This window comes from Agelaius phoeniceus, chromosome 2 (assembly GCF_051311805.1).
Source record: "Agelaius phoeniceus isolate bAgePho1 chromosome 2, bAgePho1.hap1, whole genome shotgun sequence".
Taxonomy (NCBI): domain Eukaryota; kingdom Metazoa; phylum Chordata; class Aves; order Passeriformes; family Icteridae; genus Agelaius; species Agelaius phoeniceus.
The window spans coordinates 49,977,729-50,000,461 of record NC_135266.1 but is presented as its reverse complement, the minus strand read 5'-3'; the positions used below and the strand labels follow the sequence as shown (position 1 = coordinate 50,000,461).

The 22,733-nt window shown below is 38.1% G+C and overlaps 1 protein-coding gene across 1 annotated transcript in view; it reads left to right on the top strand.

Moving 5' to 3' along the window:
* Nucleotides 1–1,743: 1,743 nt before the first annotated feature.
* Nucleotides 1,744–22,733, top strand: part of SCEL (sciellin) — a 68,863-nt gene continuing 47,873 nt past the window's right edge. The window contains exon 1 of the mRNA XM_077173582.1: nucleotides 1,744–2,017. The gene's annotated coding sequence lies outside the window, so the exon portion shown is untranslated. The remainder of the gene's footprint in view (nucleotides 2,018–22,733) is intronic.

Sequence of the window (22,733 nt, the reverse complement as noted above, 5' to 3'; positions counted from 1 at the left end):
TACCAAGAGGGAGACCAGCATCCAAAAGCTAAGCAAGCCACATGGATAAACTGCTTTTTGCTTTAGGTAAGTCTTCAGCTTCTAAATATTCCTTACAAGCAGCTCTGCATCTAAGATGCTTACATTTTAATCAAGTGCTGTCAAACTTTTTGTTGACTAACAGAGAGATTAACCTATAGCTGTTTACTCAAAGATCCAATAGCAAATAAATTTTACAGTGTTAAAGGATAGTGGAAAATTATCTGAGAACCATTTGAGAATTCTTTCATGCCCTGCCAGTTTGATGGTCTAATTTGAGTAATGAGCAAATTTTTTTTTATGCCCTGCATACGGATTTTGGAACTACCTGGGTTGCAGATTTAACATCACTGCAAGGATCCAGTTTTCTGCTATCTGTGATAAATGTATACTACAGTGGCTGATAAATTATATTATCCACTTTACCTTACAAAAATGCATTCTAATATAAACAAAATTCAGAGCAGTTCACAGTTTACAGGATGCCAATGACCTTTACAGGATGTCAGAGTAAAGATCAAAGGGTTATTTTTAATCCTAAAATATTTTAGGGACGAAAATGCACAGATTCATAAGTAGATAAGTAGGTGATGTAAGTAGCCACTCATGGAGGAATCCTGACTTCACTTGAGTCAATCTTCTTATTTCTTTCTGTCTTCTTTTCTCCTTGAATTTTCTTAATAAACATTTTGAAAACTGTGTTTATATCTGTTCATTCTGCTTATTTGAGATAGCAGGATTAGGCAGAGACTGCAAAGAATATAGCCATATATGTCTGTTTCTGTCTATGACCACCTTATTTCTAAACATTTGAAACACAAATTCCTGATGTCCTCCCATGCAAAAGCACAGTAGCAGTTTGTCTATTGAATATATTTATATTTATTTAACATTCCATATATGAAATTCCATTTTTACTATGTCAATTAGTAGTAGCTTCTATGAATAAATATATCTTACTGCTGGTCACCTGCTTAAAATCCAGTCTGTCTGCAGAAGATATTCTCCGCTGCCAAGACTTTTGTGGTATGTGTGATATTAAACCCAGGAAAGCAATTGCTATCCTCCTGATGTATAGCACAAAGACATACTCTAAAGAACTCAGCTGAATGACTCTTGCTTTAACACAGCTACTGACCCAGAAAATAAAAAATTAATATGTAAATATTCCAGATAACAGTATTAGCTGGAATTTCACTTGGTCAAAACAAACAAGAATATAAAAGCAGCCTGTTTGAGGAAACAGGACAGGAAACAAGGAAATTTGTCATGAGGGGTTTTCTGGTAGAAGATACTGGCTCCAGATGCAGAAGATTTAAAGAAGTGGCCAGAACAGTACAATAGAGAGGAAAAAACTGGGTTCTGAGGGAAGTCTCCTCCAAAGTGATCTGCAGTGTCTTGAGGCACTGCCATTATTCTCTTGAGATCAATGGGATTTTTCCCTTGGCTTTACAGCAGCCAGGATCTCACTTTTGATGCTTATCACTCATGCTTGACCTCGCAGGCAGGGAAGTCATTGCAATTTCAAGTGCCTCAAAAAAGAACCTGTGCCACATGACTGTTGGGCTGAGCATGAAGCCAGTCTTTATGTGTCAGAGAGGCAGAGATACACTTAATGCATCTGAAGTGCTTTAAAGTCAGATTTCTGTATCAGATCCCTGTGTTTACAGAGCAGGAGGAAAGCTGGGCATGTCTGGATTTATCCCACATGTTGACTCACAGCTCTCCTATTCAGAGCCAAAACCACTCCTAGTAACACTTCCAGTCACCAACAGCAACTGCCAGCCAGCAAAAGCAGATAACAGCAGAGGTAAACTTCCAGTCTGCTTTAGCCTGAAAACTTGAATCTTGGTGGAAAAGGGATTTTAGCTGTTGGAAATAATTGGAAACACATCAGGCATCCTCTATTCAGTGGTCAAGTCTTCAAAGGCTTTGTGAGCAGTGGAAGTTTCTGCATCTGGACAGCTCTCCTGAGCTACAGTCTTCAGTGCCAAAATTGGTAAGTCCGTGTTGTAGCAATAAGCTTACCTGAGAAACTTTAAATGGGAATGAATTTGAAATAAAAAAAGAACATCTGTGCTTGACTTGCACCATTTTCCATATAATCTCTGTTTAATTTAAGAGTAGAATTTCCCCTGTACTCCTGCTATCTGTAACATGGGCTCTGACTGTTCTGAAAAGTACTTTTTTCCTTCTTATTTCAGAACCAACATGTGAATTCTTTAAGTTGATGTCATGAAACTGTTCAGTCATGTAGCTAGACTACTAAAAAGTCCTATTGATACAAAATCCACTCTCTAAATATTTAGCAGATTTGGAAAAATAGGATAAATTGAATGCATGCCAGTATCTTCTGACACTATTTCAAGCAGAGATGTTAGTGAATGTACACAAGAACCTCTTAAAGATGTGTTTAACAATTCCTGTACTTTATTTAGGAATTCATCACCTTTCAGTTGTAAGTAAAGGATGAGTGACACTCTTATTATATTGCAAGGAGATTTTCATGCTATTTAATGTGTGTCTTCTCCAAAAGATAAACATAATTATAAGGATTGGGATGACCACCTCATGAGGGACAAAGGACAAAGTAGACACTATTTGTCCAATGGAATTTATTTATTTTTTTTAACTATTTTCAAAAATCTTTGAGGAAATATACAGTACCAAATGGCAGGTTTAAATTAATGGCAACTGGCACTGAATTCCTCAAAACCTTTACACAACCTAAGGCTTTACTTTATAATTGCATTAATGTCTTGACCTATCTAACCTTCATTGTACACATCATGCACAAACTTCCTTCAGGATTGTGGACAGGAGGTTTTTGCACCTATCTGATATTAGCTCTTTGAGTTTAGCTTAGATTTGTTCCTACAGAGTTTAGAAAATGTGTTTGAAATAATTTAAACTAACTTATTGAATATATTTACCCAGTAGATAGAAGATTATATTTTCTTGGATCTGGAACAATGGTCTTAGTTACCCCCAAGCTTCAACAGGTTTCAAGTTCAGTTCAGCTTTTGATTTGAATTCCATCAGTATGAGTACTTGCTCTGGCATCTGAACCGATTGACTAAGTCACCTCAGGCAGTTGAAATCTGCTTCAGTTTGTAAAATTGGCTTGAGATATGAGTGGTCTGGCCTTTTCTTGGTTAAAAGGTGGGCATAGATGCAGAACTTGGGCAAAAATACATAATGAAATTGAGCAGCTTATTGGTAATCACCAATGTTTTAGCTAAAGAAAAAAAAAAAAGAAGAATTTGGAAGAAGTGAAAATGAAACAGGGTAGCAGTCACAAACAAAACAGCATGTCATGCACTCCAAATAAAACTAGAGATGTCCCTTGCTGTTGTACCAGCTTCTTAACCCAGACCTTTCAGGCTCTGCAGACAGAGCTGAAAGGGTGAGGGATGACCAGGTCAGGCTCTTTTGAGGCTGCATAAATCATGACTATATCCTTTCAAATGGATGGTCTTACACTATTGATCTTGGAAGTAACATGAGAAGGCCTGGGTGTCCCATCCTGACCACGAATGCTTGGACCAGAACTGCTGTGGTGTGTCTCACCTCTGCTTTGTGGTTTCCAGTGTAAGGCCACATCATTTCTCCTCATTTTTATGAGCTTTTGCTGCAGTTGCATACAGACTTTTCTGTAGCCAAGTTTTCCACAAGCAACATAATATATAAAATATGGCTGCCATCCAAAGCTAAATATTGTTCCAGTTCTCTTTCCTGAGATGAAAAAAAACCCCAAAAAACATTATGATAGAGTCTCCTAGAACTGTCTGATAAAAGGAACAAAATTAGGGTAACTTTTCTAGCTCTGATTTTCTTGTTGCATAAGCAAGTGAAAGGAAAACATTACATTTCTATTTTCACTATTTTGTTTGCTTAGAATCTATAACAAGGAAATGGGAGCAGACAAAAGCAGCAGTATATATTCAGCATAAAATTTTGCAAAACTGCAATAGCAATAGAGGAAAGATTGCTATGTGCCTAATTTCCATGGAAATATTTGAAGAATACCCAACAGAAATGTATCAGAGCACTGTGAATAAAGATATCCCAAAATTTAAAGCAAGAAATTAAAAATCAATTTTAAGAAGACCAAGGATAATATTTTCTTTTATTCTTGTGTGAAAGAAGAGAGAATGACAGAAGCCCCCCAACAAAATGAAGTAGATTTTAGCTGCCATTCCTCCCTTCTGGGATCTGTCACGTTTGTTGAGAAAAGCTCTTCCATTTCTTGTGCTGAAGGGTCGATATTGGGTCTTATTTTCATTGCTCTGTTTCCACCTAGTGCTGAAAGTGCACATTGCAGCGAGCTGTGCGTATGTTCTAGAACCCAGAACGGCAGTTCGGTGTCGCTCTCTCTTTTCAGGGAATCTGCAGTACAAATAAGCACGTGTAAGATTAAATATCACTTTTATAAAAAGCACCCGTTCCCAGAATAAAGTCTGTCAAGTGTCTATATGGCCTTTGCTGCATGATCTGTGCAGAAACACGAGTGTCAGTTATTTGGTTTAACTCTCAGAATCCCTCTTGTGGATGCATTTTTTGGTGGTAGTTCTCTTGTTAACTGAAGACAAATTAATGCATGTGAATAAAAAGGACCACAATAATTAAGAGACATTCATTATGCTCACAGGCAAAAGTGCATGCTCAGGATGTAGACTAGAGGGGGATTGCTAAAACACCTGGAAGCTCTGAGCTGGACTCATCTGGATAGTCTTTCCCCATATAGTTCAGGGTATAAAGCACCTTTCACAATTTATAACAATCATAACTTTTTAGTAACACAAATAGAGGATTCAAAAACTTGATGGTGTTGCAGGATGAAAAAAAATGAGAGATTTTGTGATAGACTATGAAATTTGTAATTTTTCAGGAGGTTGAAAAGAGCTGAAGACACAACTTGTGGATTTACCTTGTCAAATGTAGCAGGAGGCTTATGGACAGATGCAAGCATACACAGAGAGGACAAGTGATGTTTTAAATAATTTTCAGGTTCTAAGACAAAATTGGAATGATATGTATGGTTATAAAAAGCAAAACAGCTAAATAACTCTTAGCTGTACCACAGACACCATCTGAAAAACACAGGATGGTTATTTCTCCTGGTGTCTGATGTGTGGGAAGATGAAACCTCCTGTTCCAGAATTTGTAGTTTGAACATTTTCTTTAGGAAAACGGTTTGAACTCCTGCATTTCCATTGTGCTTTCACTTTCAGCATGTGCAAAATATGGATGAGATAATGCCCAGACTAAGAAACTGCCATGTCCTTGGTTGAGGAGAGCGTAGTAAACTCTGGTTTAACAGGTAGGAGGCAGCACAGCTGTGGCCACCTTTCCCTGGGTAAAATCAGGGTACCAATCACAAATGAAACAACATGTCATAAGCTCTGAGTAAAACAAGAGAGGCCCCTTTGTACTACACCAGCTGTGATAACATTTGTTTTATAATAAAGCTTCTGCACCTCCTCTGGTGTATTATGTGCCCAGCACTGACTGCTGCATTAAGCCACCCTGAAAACCTGTAGTTCACCAAACTCCTTTTAGGTCACCTGGATACTCCTCTCCCAGTTTAGATGTGAGGCAGACACCAAGCTAGTTGCTTCAAGCCATGCAGATACCTCTACAGAGGCATATATGTATGTCAGTAGGGAACTCCAAATACAGTGATCTTCCTACAGAATTTACATTTTTCTGGGTAGAGTCAACAGGCAGGCTGAGGTCTTTTTTACAGTTCCAGTTTTAGATTTAAATTTCATTTTACAGAACAACTTGTTTAATCTTTCAAAAGACTAAGTGCATAGGACTGTCTAGGTCAGTACTTTTCTAGCAGAACCTCCTTGTTAAAATACTGTATCTCCTTTACCACTGTGGACATTGCTATGAACTCTGAGCTACAGAATCCTTCGAGTTTACACCAGTTTCTGTTATGCAGCCTTCTTGCTTGAATGGCAAAATCAAAATTTATTTACAGTCAAATTCTCCTTATTTGTGAGATAATATTAATTAAATAATGTTTTTAATGGAAAATGCATGAGGAAGTATAAGTGAACAGCACTACTGTATTATACTGTTGCTACCTGAACTCCTCATTCCTGAAAGCAAGTTTCCTGCATTGAAGCATAGGTTTGCTTTGGTTTGAGTCCTTAAATGATCTGGCAGGAAATGTAAACTAGGGAAGGGATTGCTGTGGATGTAAGTGCAGTAGAGAAGGCAGCCCTTGAAGAGGGCAGGGTCTGTATGTGGGGTCTGTGAGAAAGTCCCACCCCTCTGGAAGCAGCTGTTCTTGTCTTGGATCACAGTAAGATGAGGGGCTGTTTTATTCTCTACATTTACCCAGTCAGGTGAAGACTGTCTGAGTCTTGTATTATTTCAGAGAGAGTGTGTCTTTCCAAGGGGATGGAACATACGACTTTGTTACAGGAGAAAAACCTACTGCCTGTGTCTGAAAGCAACTATCAACTGGTGCAAGCAGAATAAATGAATTTTTGAAAGAATGTGAAGCCTCAGTATTATCCAATATAATTAAAATTAGTACTTTTACTTCTAAATAATCTTTTGTAATAATATGTTTACAGTTTCTTGCCATATCTTTCAAGGAACTGCTCTTGGCAAAATAAAAGCTTATTTCCTTAGAGGACTGTATTTATGTAAATACTTAATAGATGATTAAATTAAATTAGCACTATGTCTCCTCTTCAGACTTGTCTATATAATCCTGTCCTGTGATCTTTGCACTAATGAGTATTTGGATGAAAAAATGATTTTTTTTTGAGAGAGAGTGTAGAAAATTAAATCAATTAAATAAATTATCACACTTAAAAATAAGGGGTGACCCTGCTTCAATATTTGTAACATTTCAATGGCAATATCTTGGTTTGAATTGCTCTTTTCTGTTGCAAAGGGTGGTAGGAAGAAGCAAACTTCTGCTTTTAATGTTTTCCTTTAGAGAGTCATGGACACATTAGATTAGACCTACCCACCATCCAGGACAGTAATTTGCTTCTGATGGAGCCTGGAGGGAGATGCTTCAGAGGAAGGTGCAAGGACCTGCAGTCAGAAGTAAGGGCACTGCTCTTCCTCTAATATTAATATTAAAGTAATATATCTGTCCATGCAGCTTGAGCAGCCTCCTGAAAATTCATCTTGTGGTGCCAGAAATAATGAATAAACCCTTCACAGATTTTTCTGTCTATTACACTGAGTGATTCTGAAACAGCAGAAGCTCTCAAGTCTGATCCTTCTTTGAAGCTTCAGTGTTACAGAATGGAATGGCTGCTGAGACTTGAAGGCATAGCATGGGGCTAGGAGGCAGGGGCAACAATAGCTGGGGCACATCCCAGTCCAAGATCTGTAAAAATTCATACCTGGACATGCCTAGGTATGTTTACTGAAAATCACTATCCACTGAGAGAGGTGAGCAGATATTTCCTTGTGTCTGTTCCAAGGGATTAATCTAATCCCTTGTGTTTGGTGTTGCTCTATGATGATTTCAGAACTTGCACTTTTCTTGGTCTTAATCTCAACTTTCTCCCTGAATTTATGGACAGAACTTTCAAAGGTCTCAACAATAAAATTGAAGAAGTTTGAGGAAGGTCGGGTATAACCAGAGGATATGTGACCTCACCACACCAGTGACTTGTCTGCCACTTTACACTCAAACCTGAGTCAGGCTGTCTCTGCCTGCCTTAAATAATGCATGGAGCCAGAGATCCCTGATTATGGAGCCACCTGAAATTCCCTTTCCCTTTGTGCAGTCACCTAGGAGTAGTCAGTGCAGAATTACTGAGGGCAGAGAATGCCTTACATCTGGCTTGCAGGAGCCTTATTCTGAACTCTACCCATCTGGAACTGGAGACAGGTGGGTGTTCACCACCATTTCCTCAAGGTATTGACTAAGGACCACTCCATTAACTGCAAATTGATGAGAAAGTAATAGAGAGGATGTGTGGCCACCTTGGGATCAGAGACTGCATGAATGGCCCAGGGGCCAGAATTGAGACTCCTCCCAGCTGTACCATGGCACACTTTTCAGGACAACTGCAGAGAAAGCTTGTTATGTGGAACTTTAATTTTGTACACGACCATATTTAAGCTCAGTAAACTAATATTTATATTATACATACATTAAATTTACTGTGGAATTAAAACACATAAATAGTGCTTAAAGTTTCACTCATCTGCATACTATCTATGAAGTCTGCTTCTAGTATGTGGTCATATATTTACCTGAATGCATATTCTGTACCTTGTTGATAAATCAAAGCAGTTATTTTACCTTCCATAGTACTATTGCTAATGAGATACAGTACATCTGTACTCTGATTAACTTGGATGTTGATCACGGAACAACTTCTCTAGTACTTACATAAAACTGCAACTGATTAAATACCTCAGTGGAAATACTGCAATAAAACATGCCTATTTATTATGTTCATCTCCTTTGCTTCTAATACAAATTTATGCTTACATTTAAACATCTTCCTGTGTATGAATTTTGGATTTTGGACTTCTAATATTCTTTCTTTTTGCAAACTTTTTAATAGTAATTTCTGTCAAAACTGAAGAATGAAAATAAATCAGTACATTTTAGTAATTACAAGAAATTATTTAGAAGGCAGTAGTGAAGATGGTTTACATTTAATTGACTTTATAATTATAGAGTTGCCAATGTATGGGTGATTACCTCCTTCCTTCTTGTTTGTTATTAAATGAAAGGTTCATGGAAGCCCTTAATTTTTTGCTGCATGGTTGTCAGAGATGAGATGTGGCAAGAATGGGACAAAATGAGGAAGGAAGCAGGTTAATGCTGTCGCATAAAAAGAAGATCTATATAATTAAAGAGAGAAAGCACGGGCTTCTTTTCAAAGTTATTAATTCTGGCTTGGTCTTCCCTCTGGGTAGTAGCAATTTATATGGTGTATATGCTGCTTAGGGAGAAGAGAAATTGGCTTTCATCACAAGAAGCGGGATGGTCACAAGTGCTTTAGAAGGTTGAATCTAATCTGGTAAAGGCACAGTGCTGTATGCCAGGGCTTAGTGCTGGGGCTGATACTGCTCTCCATATTTATGAGTGATCAGGATGAAGGGGCCCAGTGCACCTGCAGCAGGTTCACAGCTGGTACAAACTGGGCAGACTGGCTGGCGTGCCAGTGGTTGTGCTGCCATTCAGAGGGACTGAAACAAGATGGAGAGCAGGGCAGAGAGGAATTTCAGCTTCAGCAATGGTAAAGGCAAGCCCTTATATCTGTGGAGGAATAACCCCAAGCACCAGTACATGCTGGGGACATGCTGGCTGGAAAGTTGCTTTGCTTAAAAGGTCCTTGGAGTGAAAGTTTTCAGAAAATGGAAAACCAGATGATCATGAGCTGCCAAGACACCCTTCATGGCAAAAAAGGCAGCAGCTTCCTGGGCTGCATTAGTAAGAGCATTGCCAGCAGGATGAGGAAGAGGATCCTTTTTCTCTTCAGTGTTGGTGAGGCCACATCTGGAGTACTGTGTCCAGTTCTGGATCACCCAGTACAAAAACATTATGGTTCACTGGAGTGAGTCCAGTGCAGTGATGATTAAAGTACTGGAGCACTTTTAACTACTTTGGAGGTCAGACAGCTTCTTTTAAACCTCAAGTGACAATAGTTCCTGTCATTCAAATCCTATCCTCAAATTTTACCCTTCCCAAAAGTGCCTGAAAGATATCAAAGACCATTTATATGAAAAAAGTGTTAATATCAGACAAAGATGCTCCATATGGAAAAGGACATGAATTGGTAATAATTGGCAAATCACCCATATATACCAAATTATGTTTTTACTAGCCTTTCCCATACGTATGCATGTAGAGATCTGAACAAAATGTGATTTGTAGATGAAAGAAAAGCTAATGTAATACTTCAAGAAACTTTGGACACTCTCAGAAAGGCCATAGATGGTTCCTTCTAAGTATTAGAAAATCCTTTCAATTGAAATCCTGTGGGACACCTCTTGTATTAAGAACACTGTAGCTGTTAGGACAGGGAAATTACTAATAACAATCACTTATAACAATAAGACTGAATTTAGAGAGAGGTTAAAATATTGGTTTTGAGGGTTTTTTTGGTTCCAATTGTTACTAAATTAAGGTGCTAACTTGAAAGAGCTGGTTTCCTGACTGATGTAAACCACTCAAACACGCTCTGGCAATGGAATGGACTTGGTCTACCTGGAATATTTTTTTTCTCCACATGCTTTGCTTCAGTCCTTTTGATTATGAGACTTGCAGTGAATTAAATCTTGATATTTGGTGATCTGACCTAGGCAATCTAGTTGGAGAGCACAGCCAAAGGCAGGACAGGCCAGGCACAACTGTTACTTTTGGTGGGAATGTGGTACTAGATCAGTTTAAACTGATAAAGAAAGCACACCCTTGCTGTTCACTGCAAAACCTATTGTCAACACCCATTTACTGGATCACTGCACTGTGCAGTTAGATAAATTACAGAGATACTGGTTCATGACAATCTCTGTGGTGTTTCCTGAACGTGCAGTCCCTGCAGTGATACCTTTGGCTGTTTAGGAGGCTGACCTTGAAAAACCCTGAGAAAAAATTGTATTGAGAGGCTATAAATGCCATTGCCCTCATGCCCAAACTTCTGAGTTTTGCTTGTTTGTGGCATTGTCTTCCAATCACTTGGTTCCCTTGTTTGCAACTCATCAACCCTCTTTCCTCATCTTCTGTGTTTGCCTTTATTTGCTCCTTCTGCAGCATAATTCAGATATTAATCTGTCCCAAACACAAGCCATGTGGATGGAATAGCTGACATACCATGCATTGTTCATGACATAGTTCTCATGCAGCACCACTGCTCATCCTGTCTCTCTTCATTTGATTGCAGTTTTTCCAAAGTGTACAATTTCTGGACAAAGAATTTTCTATTTTTTACACAAACATCTCTACCATTGCTTAAACCAGAAGGAGACGTTAATCTTCATTTACAAGGATACTGTTCTTGAAACCCTTCATGAACACTGCCATGGAGGATTTGCATTGTCAGGATATGAAATCAGACTGATCTTTGACCTTTGAGATCCTTTCTTGCTTCCATTTTTCCTTTGACATATTTTTCCTTCAACATATTTTTCCTTCATTCTTATTTCAAATCCTCTTCAGTTACTTCGATACCTGCTTCCAAATTTCAGTCTCCCTCTGTTCCGTGTCTTCCAAACAGTGGCACTTGCAAGGCACAACTCCACTCTCTCCTATTCATGGACTAAGTGTTGCTCTGGCAAATAAAGATTTGTGAGCATGTCATGGTGCTCCCTTATTACCTTTGGAAGGGGGAATTTAGAAGATGTATTTACTCAAATAACTAAATACTGAACAGGTTTCTTGGGAAGAGGTCATGACACAAAGTCTGACAGAGTTCAAGAAGTGTTTGGACAATGATCTCAGTCATGGGGTGTGGTTCTTGAGGATGTCCCATGCAGGGCCAGGAGCTGGACTCCATGATCCTGTGTGTCCCTTCCAGCTCAGGATATTCTATGATTCTCCCAGACCTTCTGGTATTGAATGTTTTTATTTTATAGAATTTTGAATAACATTGCAAGTACTATAGCATAATGCCACAGGAGAGAGAAATAAAATTAACAGATTTACCAGCTTTGGGAAGAAAAGTGGTTTCAAAATGTTGCCTAGGGAATAACATTGAATCCTTCCAAACAAAGACTTCAGTTTTGTTTGCAATAACGGCAAACGGCTTTTTGTATGTACAGAATTTTGTATATACACTCCGCTCAGCTGATTCTATTCTCCTACACTAAACAAGCTATTGAAATGGATATTCCAGACATCTCTTGTGAAATCTGTTTAAGAAAGTTTACTCTTATTTTCAATTCAATTGGAATTTTCCTTAGTTCCAGTAGGATATCCAGAAGAAGGAAATACCCACTAGGTCTCCAAGGCTCAAAATCAGTGCTATGTCTATAAAAGATTTAAAATTATGTCAATTCTCCATGCAAAACTTCCAACAAACAAAAACCATTTAGGTTCAAAATCATGTCACTTTTCCAAGGGTCCTGGGAACTTGCAGCCCAGACTTTGTACTGGGGAGTTTCAGACCTTGAAGTGGTGGCCCCAGTAACACTATCAAATAACTATTATACAACTCTGAGCAGAGAAATTGTTTGATCCAGAAGCTGCTTGTCCTCACCACAGCTATTTTTTGCAGAAAAACCACAAGATTTTACTGGCTGAACTCAATGGCATGTGCATTGAGCTCTCCAAGGAGTTCAGAGAACAGCAATTCTGGCAGTTTCGTTTCCCCACTGATGGCAAAAATAAAGAAAAAAAGGAGAGCAACAGTGTGACACAAAACTGCTACACTGGATTTTGTGGTATTGCTTAAACAGAGAGTCAGTGTGCAACTCAGCTGTTGTAACCACAGAAACAGAAAATGTTATTTGGAAGGAGGGAGGATGTACACCAAATCTACTATGTTTCAAACCTGACAGTGTTTCTTTAAAATGTTCTTAAACCTGTTTAACACACCCCTACTCTTCACCACTCCCTGGGAACATGCACCACTTATAGCAACTTGTAAATCAAGAAAAACCAAACCCAGCAATTTATTCTCCAGTGCGCACTGGATATTTTCACACACCCAGCTTGGCCATATAATTAAGTTACAACAAAGCTCACTGGCTTGGAGCTTTCTGCTTCAACCTAAAATGAGTTCAGCACTGTGAATTTAGAAGTCTCAAATATTCTGGAGCAGAATTGCTTCTTTCAAAGTTATATTAAGAAAACTAAGAAAAATTTTAGAATTCAAAGATTGTGATTATGTACAATGCTATGAGGTTCTATTCACAAATTCATAGAAGATGCCAAAACTCATTTATACTGTTTTATCTGGAGGTCAAGGATGTGAACACAGTGAATATAGACACATACAAGTAAAGCAATTAAACACTAAAATACAAGTTTTACTGTTGCTATAGCTAGAGAAGTCAAATGCAGAAAAATATGACATATTCTTTCTAGGAATGAAAGTAATATTTCCTTAGTACCTGTGAGTGAAAGGGATGAAACTGTCAGGAAAGCACTTTTTTGTTTGTTTGTTTTTCTCTCCTCTCTATTCTTTCATCTTAAAATTTCTTTGTGTGTCAGACTCCTACATGGACAGATTATAGTGTTCTAGACACACTTTTTGTGTGAAGGGCTACAGTGCAGTAGGGAGTTTTTATAGATGCAGTACTGTTGAGGCTGCAGAATAAGCTAGAATTTTGTCCAGACAGAGAGAAAAAAACCCTGCACCCTCATTTCCTTTTCCTTTTAATATAACAAGAAGCCATTGCTTTCTGCAAGAGAAAAAAATATTTGAAATTCTGCTATTACATGGAATTCATCTGACATGTATAGGTACCTACAGTGTAGGTGCCTAAATCTGACTTGTCATTTTTAGGCTTCCTTTCAAAACAGTGGAGAGAAATAGTAACTTTCACAGCCCAAGCCTCTGACCTACTTTAATCTGCTTTTATGTGATATTACATTAGGGGTGTCTTGAGTGATAAATTTAGAGATAGGAGACTAGCTTTTGATGTAGTCTAGCTTTTTTTGCTAAATAGGGCCTGTGATGGAAAGTCTCACCCAGCTCTGAGGAAACAAGTGTTTGAAAATTCCTGTCACTGCTCTGGCGTCTCCTTCATTGAGTAGAATTCAAATTCTTTACTTACACATTAATTGGCATTTAGCTCTCCCAGGCTAATAGCCTGAGAGATCCAGAGAAGATGAGCTAATGGAGAGAGAGATCCAGAGAAGCCTACACCTGAAATTACTGGGTTCTTCATGTTATGCTCTTACTGCACTGTGGCAGGATCTGGAACCTGAGGAACTTATCTGGGCCTCTGTGATTACATCCAGATAATTATAATCATTCTGTTTTAATTCTTTCCCTTGTAATATCACCCAAATTATTTAAAAATCATCCCATTTCAAAGCCCAGCCTTGTTTTAATTTCATTTAGCAGCAGCAACAAAAACAAATTAAAAACTTTCAATTCTTTTTCATGTACTGAACATTAAAACTCATGCAAAAGTTCTTTTTTCTGCCAACATTCTTTCCAAAGTACTCACAATTTGGAAAACAATTTTTAGAAGAATATAATTTACTCAAAATAAAAGGGAAGGAAAAATTGATATTTAAAATGTACTGACTTTGATACCAGTCTATTGGCCAGTTTATATCAAAGGACAAGTTTTTTGAAAAGGCAAGAAGAAAACTCAGTTATTCCTTCAGCTTCCCAGCTCATAAGGCCCTGTTTGCAGATGTGTTGATTAAGGAAGTGTATTCTCTTTTCCTTCACATAGTTTGTGATTGAAAGCTGCACCTGAAGTTTATTCCTTGGAAGATGCTTGGAAATGCTACTAAACCTTCTAATTCTGTGGATAAGGGAGAACAATAAGCCAGCTGAATTATTTTCCAGGGAAGGGGAATATGGACGGCTGATGCCATTTCCGTGATACCATTTTAAATTTTACTCCTGCAGATGAACTACATAAATCTGCTTTGCTATTTTTCTGTTATTTGAACAGGTGAAAAATTTTTACTGGATTGCAAAGGTATTTATTAGTCAGGGAAGGGTCTTAAACATGTACGAACAAAGTAAAATTCTCTCCATGTTTACATATTTGCATACTTTCCACATTTGTCATGTAAACAGAGAAGACAGTCTGAAGAATTAAAGTGACAATGCTCTAAGACTCTCAGTTGAGGGGCTGAATGACAAACCCTTCGCTAAGATTTATTTTAATACCTGACAAATCAACATTTCCACAGAAAAATGGTATCACTTTGATTGTATTGCTAATTGTTTGCATTATCATCAACGAATTAGAAAAGAATTTTAATGCACGTGAAGTTATGTGCGTTATACAACTTTTGACCATAGGGACATAACATGACAGTGGCACTCCTTGGTCAGCCCCGTATTCTGCCCCCAACAGCTGCCAAAAGCAAAATTCCGGAGTTAAGGAAAGAGTGGAAGAACAGGGAGAGCATTTAAGTTGCTATCCCTAAGTGTCCTTAGAGTCTCCATCAATTTGCTTCTCAGGCTTCTCTTTAGCCCAATGGAATTTCTGTTTATTTAGTAACCATCACTGCTTTTCTCTTCCTCAAGCTTGTGTCTCATTCAGCTATTTGACATATGGGTACACACACATGCCTATATAAGTACATACTTGCATACACACACACACACACACACATGCACAAGTACAGGCAGGCATGAGTACAAATAAACTATTTCATAACCTATTGGAGATACATCTTCCTGCAGCAAGGAGAGCTTACATCCTACATACAGAAAGAAAAACCTCTCTTTTTTTCCTTTTCCTTCTCTTCTCTTCTCTTCTCTTCTCTTCTCTTCTCTTCTCTTCTCTTCTCTTCTCTTCTCTTCTCTTCTCTTCTCTTCTCTTCTCTTCTCTTCTCTTCTCTTCTCTTCTCTCCTCTCCTCTCCTCTCCTCTCCTCTCCTCTCCTCTCCTCTCCTCTCCTCTCCTCTCCTCTCCTCTCCTCTCCTCTCCTCTCCTCTCCTCTCCTCTCCTCTCCTCTCCGCTCCTCTCCTCTCCTCTCCTCTCCTCTCCTCTCCTCTCCTCTCCTCTCCTCTCCTCTCCTCTCCTCTCCTCTCCTCTCCTCTCCTCTCCTCTCCTCTCTTCTCTCTTCTCGTTGATGCCAAATAGCTCTTGTACTGGGGGAGAATTGAAATACACCCTCCTCATACTGTTTTATGATGTTTTTTATGATATTTTTACACATCCTTTCACCACATTAAGACAGTCTTAGCTGATGCATTTGTTCGGTGTGGGGAGAAGTAATTATGCATCTTCAATCATCTTTTTTTTTTCTTCTCTGAACCTTTTTAACTTCAACTCTATCCTTTCCCATTCACGTTTTTGGTCTGTGTCTTATTTTTGAAGTTATTGATTTTAGAACACATTTTCTAATAACTCTTTTACAATAAGCTGTTCTGTGCTAACTATACTGCAGTCAGCATCTTCTAGGAACCTTCCTTTCTTCCATGTCCACATTCAGCTTTGATGTGGATAGAGAACAGGATCACAATCTGTAAAATTTAGCTATCATGCACAGCAGTTAAGTGAGATGATAACACCTGTATGGAATTTACATCAAAGGAAGATTTCATTAAAAGGTAGGATATTGGTTTGTTGAGTTGTTTTGATTGGTATAGATTTTCCATGTAGGCTTTCAAATGACAATCAAGTTCTCAGTCAACTAATTTGATCCAAATAATAAAAGAAGGAATTACAAGAGAAGGCTGCTTAGCCCTAGCAGAAAATTGGAACACAACACCAGGGCAAGGAGAGGAAAGCCAGTCTATCAGACAAGTGTAATGTGAACTTCCCCACATGGATATAATTCTTTGGGGCAGATACATCTCCTTATCTGCAACCTTAAAAAAGAAGAGCCTGTGGGGGTTGTCCCCTATGTATTTACAGTGCCCATGACCAATTAAATGCTATAAGAAAATTTCAGACAAGGAGCAGGAAAAGACTTTTCTCTTTTTAACTTTGCCTCTTCTAACATATTTTAGAGATGGCTTTTCCTGAGATCTGCACTGTTTGTTCTTTCCCAGAGCTCTCTCAGAGGGGATTTGATAGAGATATTACAAAGTCACTTTTTAATGAAAAAAGCCCATCTAATCCTAATTCTCACACTCCCTCTACTACTCTAGGTCACAATCTGATTCTTTAGCCACCTATGTGAATGTTCTTTGTTAATTCAGAAACTGGTAACAAATTAACAAATAAGCTATTTATCAATGACATAAGCTACAAAACTGGTTACACCCATTCATCTGGTGTCACACAGATGTCATTGGACTTAGCCAGATTTTCAGCACAGTTTTCCTCAAATAATTGATCTTATCAGTAACTGATAACATTAGTAACTATGTTCTTTAGCTAAGGCAGTAATGGCAGTGGTGCAAGATCAAAATACTCAAGTTTAGCATGCTATGGACCAGACTTTTGTGGACTTCTGAAATATATTTTACTTATTTGCAGAGTCAGGACCTATTCAAATTGTGAGAAAATGAGGCCAAATAACACTGAAGACTGTGTACCTCCATGAAATGCACTGGCACCTGCTATAAGCAGAAGACACTGCTCAGACATTTTCTGGGGCAACCAGAAGATGTGAAAACTTTGAGACATTTTGCATAATATTTATGACATTTTTTCTTCCTCCTTTAGTTTATGAACTTTGCCACACCCTTTTGGGAGAACAATGGGCTGCAAATACGTCTGTACTGTGACTAAGGTTTTCTTAGCATTTAAAAAATGCATATGAAAAAGCTCTGACAGTGCTCCTTCCTGTATTCAGAAAGGTGTGGTTAAAAAAAGATTGCATGCCTTAATTTATCCAGTTGAAAGGTCTTCCCCAGGAACACCAACCTACAAGAACTAAAGGAAATAGCTTGGCTGGCCAAAGTTAATCCATAAAACACAACATTATCTCTGGTGCATTATGGTATTTCATACCAGACTTTGTGAAATGCTGTTCTCACTTTGACAGTAACTTAATCTAGTGAAAGTATTTATAAGTTCTTCTGCCTCTGTACAACAGCTGTTGCTACACCATATTACAAAATAATTCTCGTGTCTACCTATTTTAATAATTTAAGTGATAAAGTGCTGAGAAATTACAAAAAGAAAAAATGAGAATTCCATACATATTATTTAAATATTCATTTTGACAGTAGTGAGGCCAATATTTGTATGCCATATTAAAAGGGCTGTTGCATTATTCTTTCTCCAGTGAATATTTAAACTTTCAGGAGGTAAAAAACCCTAGGCAATTGTGTTCCCTTACATAAAAATCTATAACTCAGTGGTTAAGGTAGTCTGCTGGTAAAAATAAGCTGTTATCAAAAGGAGGAATGATTTGAACTTGGGTTTAGTCATATGCTAAGTGACTCTTCCAATTGGTGAGCTATTGCTTTCTTGTCCTGTTCTTTGAGAGAGTTAAGTGTGTGTCAAAGAAGGGATGAATTTGAGACAGGAAGACTCTCATTTCAGGCCTGGTAAAGGTCAGCACATTCTGGTTAATGGATCTGGACAGAAATTTTCACCATGGCAAACTGTGTGAAAAGAAACAATGGCTAATGGCATATCACTGGTCAAACAAGGATCACCCCAATTATGGGACAGATGGCATCTGAGACCACCAGTGGCCACCAAGGCCCTTCAGATATTTCTCTGTGGATACCTGGAACTTGGGCTGTATAAAGGTGGTACTGTTGTCTGTGTGTTGGAGGATAAATTACTTGTCTGTAGAACTTGCTGAAGTTGAGGGCTTGACACACTTCAGTGATCTCAGGTCTAGGGGGAGGTTAGCAAAGCTTGGGAAGAAAAATGTAAAAATGTATCACTGATTGTGGACACAAAGAATGCAGAGTCTACAGGCTACAAGGACATTGGCATAACTCCCAAGATAAGAAAAGACTAATAAACACAATTCACAGGGGAGATCATGACAACCAACACATAACCCACTGACCCATGAAACCCACCAACTCAAAAGAAAGACTGAGCACTGAGCATGCAGACTAATTTGCTTTGGAGTAGAGGGGATTGTTTCACCAATAGAGAAAGATTTCTAATTAATAAGAGATGTATATATGGTGAAAAGTTTTGAACAAGCCTGGGACTCTCTCTCTAACTCTCTGTCTCTCTCTTCCCCCCCCCCCCCCCCCCCCATCCCTCTTGTCCCCTTCACCTCTTTTCTATTTATTTGTATCTTTCTACCTCACACTCATTGTTCAAATAAATCTGTATTATTGACTTGGGCATATGGTCTCATCTGCACCTAAACCTGTGCAGAGGCACCTCTTAATCACTGGATTGTAACAGCATGAGCCTTGCACATGAATTAGGCAGAAGAATTCTAATTTTTGAGCATAAAGGAAAGAACAAAGTTGTTACACAGTACTGCAGGTAATTGGCACTGCCAGTAGTTGCCCTTTGCAAGGAAGCCCAGGACATTGCTTATTTACCTTTAAAACCCATATCCTAGTAGGAGCAAGGAATCCCATGAAGAAAAGGGCTTTCCATCTCATATTGGATCATTAGTATATTTTATTTTGTCTTTCAAGGAGCACGAGGACCAGAATCTTCAGGGGGAATTTATCATGTTAGATTAACCAGCCCATGGGAAAAAGTCATACTTATTTCTCCCTCTCCTCTGTGCTGCAGCCATGAATACTGGGATTCAGATTCATAGAGACATTCATAATCTGGTTCTGAGTCACACATACCTCTTGGTAAGGGTGTACCCATAGGCAATATATTCTCTTGATTAATTATTTTGACCAGAGTGAAAAGTAACTCTGTATAAAGACGTAACACAGGTCTCAACCATCAGCTTATTTTATGTAGGGCTGGACTGGGAATTTAGGGAGGAGCAGGCTGTGTGTTAGTCACCTTCAAGAGGAAGGTGTCACCCTATGCATGAGCATCACTTCCTTTTCTATTTGCTGCACTAGGTTTTTTGCATTAGTGACCCCTTCCCTTTTGACTCAACCTGTTGGAACTGCTGTCTATGTACATAGGTGAGCTTACACTAAACTTAAGCAAGAAAAATGTGCAGGTGGCACAGATGTGCAACCCACATCCCCGAAAAAGATTACATTAACCAGCTGTGTTAGTTTGCTAAATGCTGCCTTGCACCATCCACTGCCTACACCTATCTATATGTTTCAGAGTGTTTAGTTTTAGTCATCTTTTGACATGAGCTCTATTGAACACAATTAAATTTAGAGAAATCAGGGCCAATTATTAGGACCATACTAGTTAACTTAGTAGGAATAGCATCTGGACCTAAGCAATATCCTCTCTTTGTCCATACTATTATCACACACAGTCCTTGACACAGTATTGTTCATGACAATTATCTGTCTTGGAAAAAAGACTTAGGCATGGACAGATCTCCCTGTTACAAGCTCTGGACTGCTTTCAGTAGGAGTGTGAATGAGGCCACACAGTTCTTTTCAAAAAGCAACTTAAGTGATACAGGTACAGAACATGCTGTGCTCCTTGTCCTCAGGCAAGATAATGGGCTTTGGTATGTTTCATTTAATAGCTTAAATGTAGCTGCTTTACCCTATCTTGAAACTAAAAAAAAATTGAATATTATTTGCTAGGCTGCCTTCAAATCTTTCGGACATACCAGTTATAGACTCTCATAACCCAAAACCTATCCTACTTGGAAAGTCTGAAGTATTACAGGACTTCTCTTCTGGAGGACTGAGTGTATGAAAAAATATATTCAGTAAAGTATTCTTCTCTTTTTGGGAGGAGTCACAGAACCTTATTTGTCTAAAAATTTTCTTCTGAGTCACTGCTCATTCCCAGCTCTGTGTTGTGAATCTACATAAAAGCGCAATGGAGCTAGGCTACACTATGCCGTTTTCATTATGCTGTCTTATAAACCTTAACAAAGATGTGGAGGTAGCCCAATATTTTGCAGTAGTGTTTGTACTGAAAAATGGAAAACCAACAAAATTGACAAGAAAATAATGTAGAGAAAATGTATTTTATTAGCAATCAAGGGACATAGAATGTCTAGAAAAGTGGATAAGCTGAAGCTAAGAACACTGAGCACAATCATCTTGTTCAGAAAACTGTGAGAGTTGGGAAGTATGGTAATGTATTGCCACTGTAGGGTGCTATAAGCTTTTGACTTTAATGACACTGAATAAGCCATTCAAAACTAAATTATGGCACTTGTGAAGTACTTCTGTTCAGTTTTCTGCCAGTGCTACCCTGCTTTAAAAGTCAACATTCTCTACTGGCAGTTTCTTAGCAGGCATTATGAGAATTCCTTGGATGGCAAATAAGCCTTCATTGTAGATGAGGTATTTAGAATGAGCCTGCTTGAAATGTCTTCCAAACTGTGTCAAAAATCTAAGCTGCAAGAGATAGTGGCCTCTCATTACTGATCACTAATGTGTACCAATTGCTGGTTATTAATAAAGGGTAAGGAGGATTTATTGTAGGGAGGAATTCTAAGATATTTCTTGTTTTCTGTCATAAATTATGACAGGCTACACACTCTGCTAAATCAAGGTATCAGAATGATTTTGATGGGGTTCTATAAGCCTAGGATGTTGCCAGTTATGTTTGTATCTACTTTTCAGAGAACTTCCTCTTTTCTTCTTGAGAGAATGACAAGCAAAAGCAGAGTATTTACTTAAGTTCCAGCAAGTAGATTATTGATAGATAGATATGAAACAATTTACTGTTTGCACCAAAGCACCTCACTGGTTGAGCTAAAAAGAAAAAGAAAAATATACTTGAAATGTGATAAATCAATAGTAGTACATGCCCAGTGCAATGGTTAGGTAAATTACATACTCAGTTGATAGTCATCAGTTGTCAATACAAACTTGTCTGTATTTTTTGCATTGCTCTTTTCTGACACTATGGAAAAATCTATGTCTAGAATACTGCCTGCCTCTGCTTCAACTTGGATGTTTTCTTAAGAGTAAGAAAGGTAGTAAGGAAAATATAATTCAAGTTCTGAAATAGTCTGAGAAATTACATTTTGCTGTATTTCACTTCTATCCTTCCTTCAATTTAATATGGACCTTAGACTAGAGAATTGAAAGAAAATGAAACCTGACTGCAGAACAGTTCTCACGCTCTGGGCATGGCTGGATTTGTAAGTGTTACATGTTATACTGAGATCCAAAGGCAAAGTTTGAGTTCCTCTGAATTTCTGAAAGCTTAATTTCTTCAGAATATGAGAAGTTTTTCATGGAAAATAGTTATGTCATTTTCATTGTTATGGTTATGCTGAAACTGTTCAATTCCTGATATACAGCACTGCATCATATATTCTTTATTCCCTAGGAACAATGCTTGCATGTGGTTACAACACAGAAAATGAGACAGACTGTTTATAAGTAAGTCAGATTTACTTCAGTCTAAAAAAAGGTTGAATTATTTTTTACAGCTTTGAAATATTAAGTAATCTGCATAACTAACACCAAAAATTCACCATCCAATGAATATAGTGGTTGTCATTAAAAGACAGCTGGCCTGCTTTATTCCTAGGTTGAGGTCAGCACCATTGCTGGAATTTCATATGTATGCATCTTCCTATGGGCTGTCTACTCTGCCACACCAGACACCAAAGACTTAGCAAGGACTGCCTTAGAATAAGCCTTGGGCTTATTTGAGGTAGCAGAACTGGCCTGCTGTGCCCCAAAGTTTCTTCTCTGTGTTCAAAGGCCATACATACAGGAAAATATAAATTTAACTTCTCCAGACTGTATTGTTTGCATCTCTATTTGTGTTTCCCAAACACTTTGGCTAAAGAAGGTAGTGCTGTGAGACAGGTTAAGCATATCTCTGATTTACAAGTGGGGCTTGTCTGGTTGAATGGAAACTGATAACAAATTCATATCACGTTGCACCTGAATTTTGAAAGAAAAGTGTTTCGAAAAGAAGATATTCCTACTCTCAGGTGTTACTATGAATAAAAGCTAGATGTCAATTTCAAATTAAAATGTATGTAGATTTTTTAAAGCTAATTCCCATTTAATGCTAATTCCTCATTTCTTATGGGGAAAGATATTTGTTTCATACGGGAGGCAACTAAATTTTCAATGTGTTTGCAAAGACATGTATTCACAAAAGTTTCTTCTTG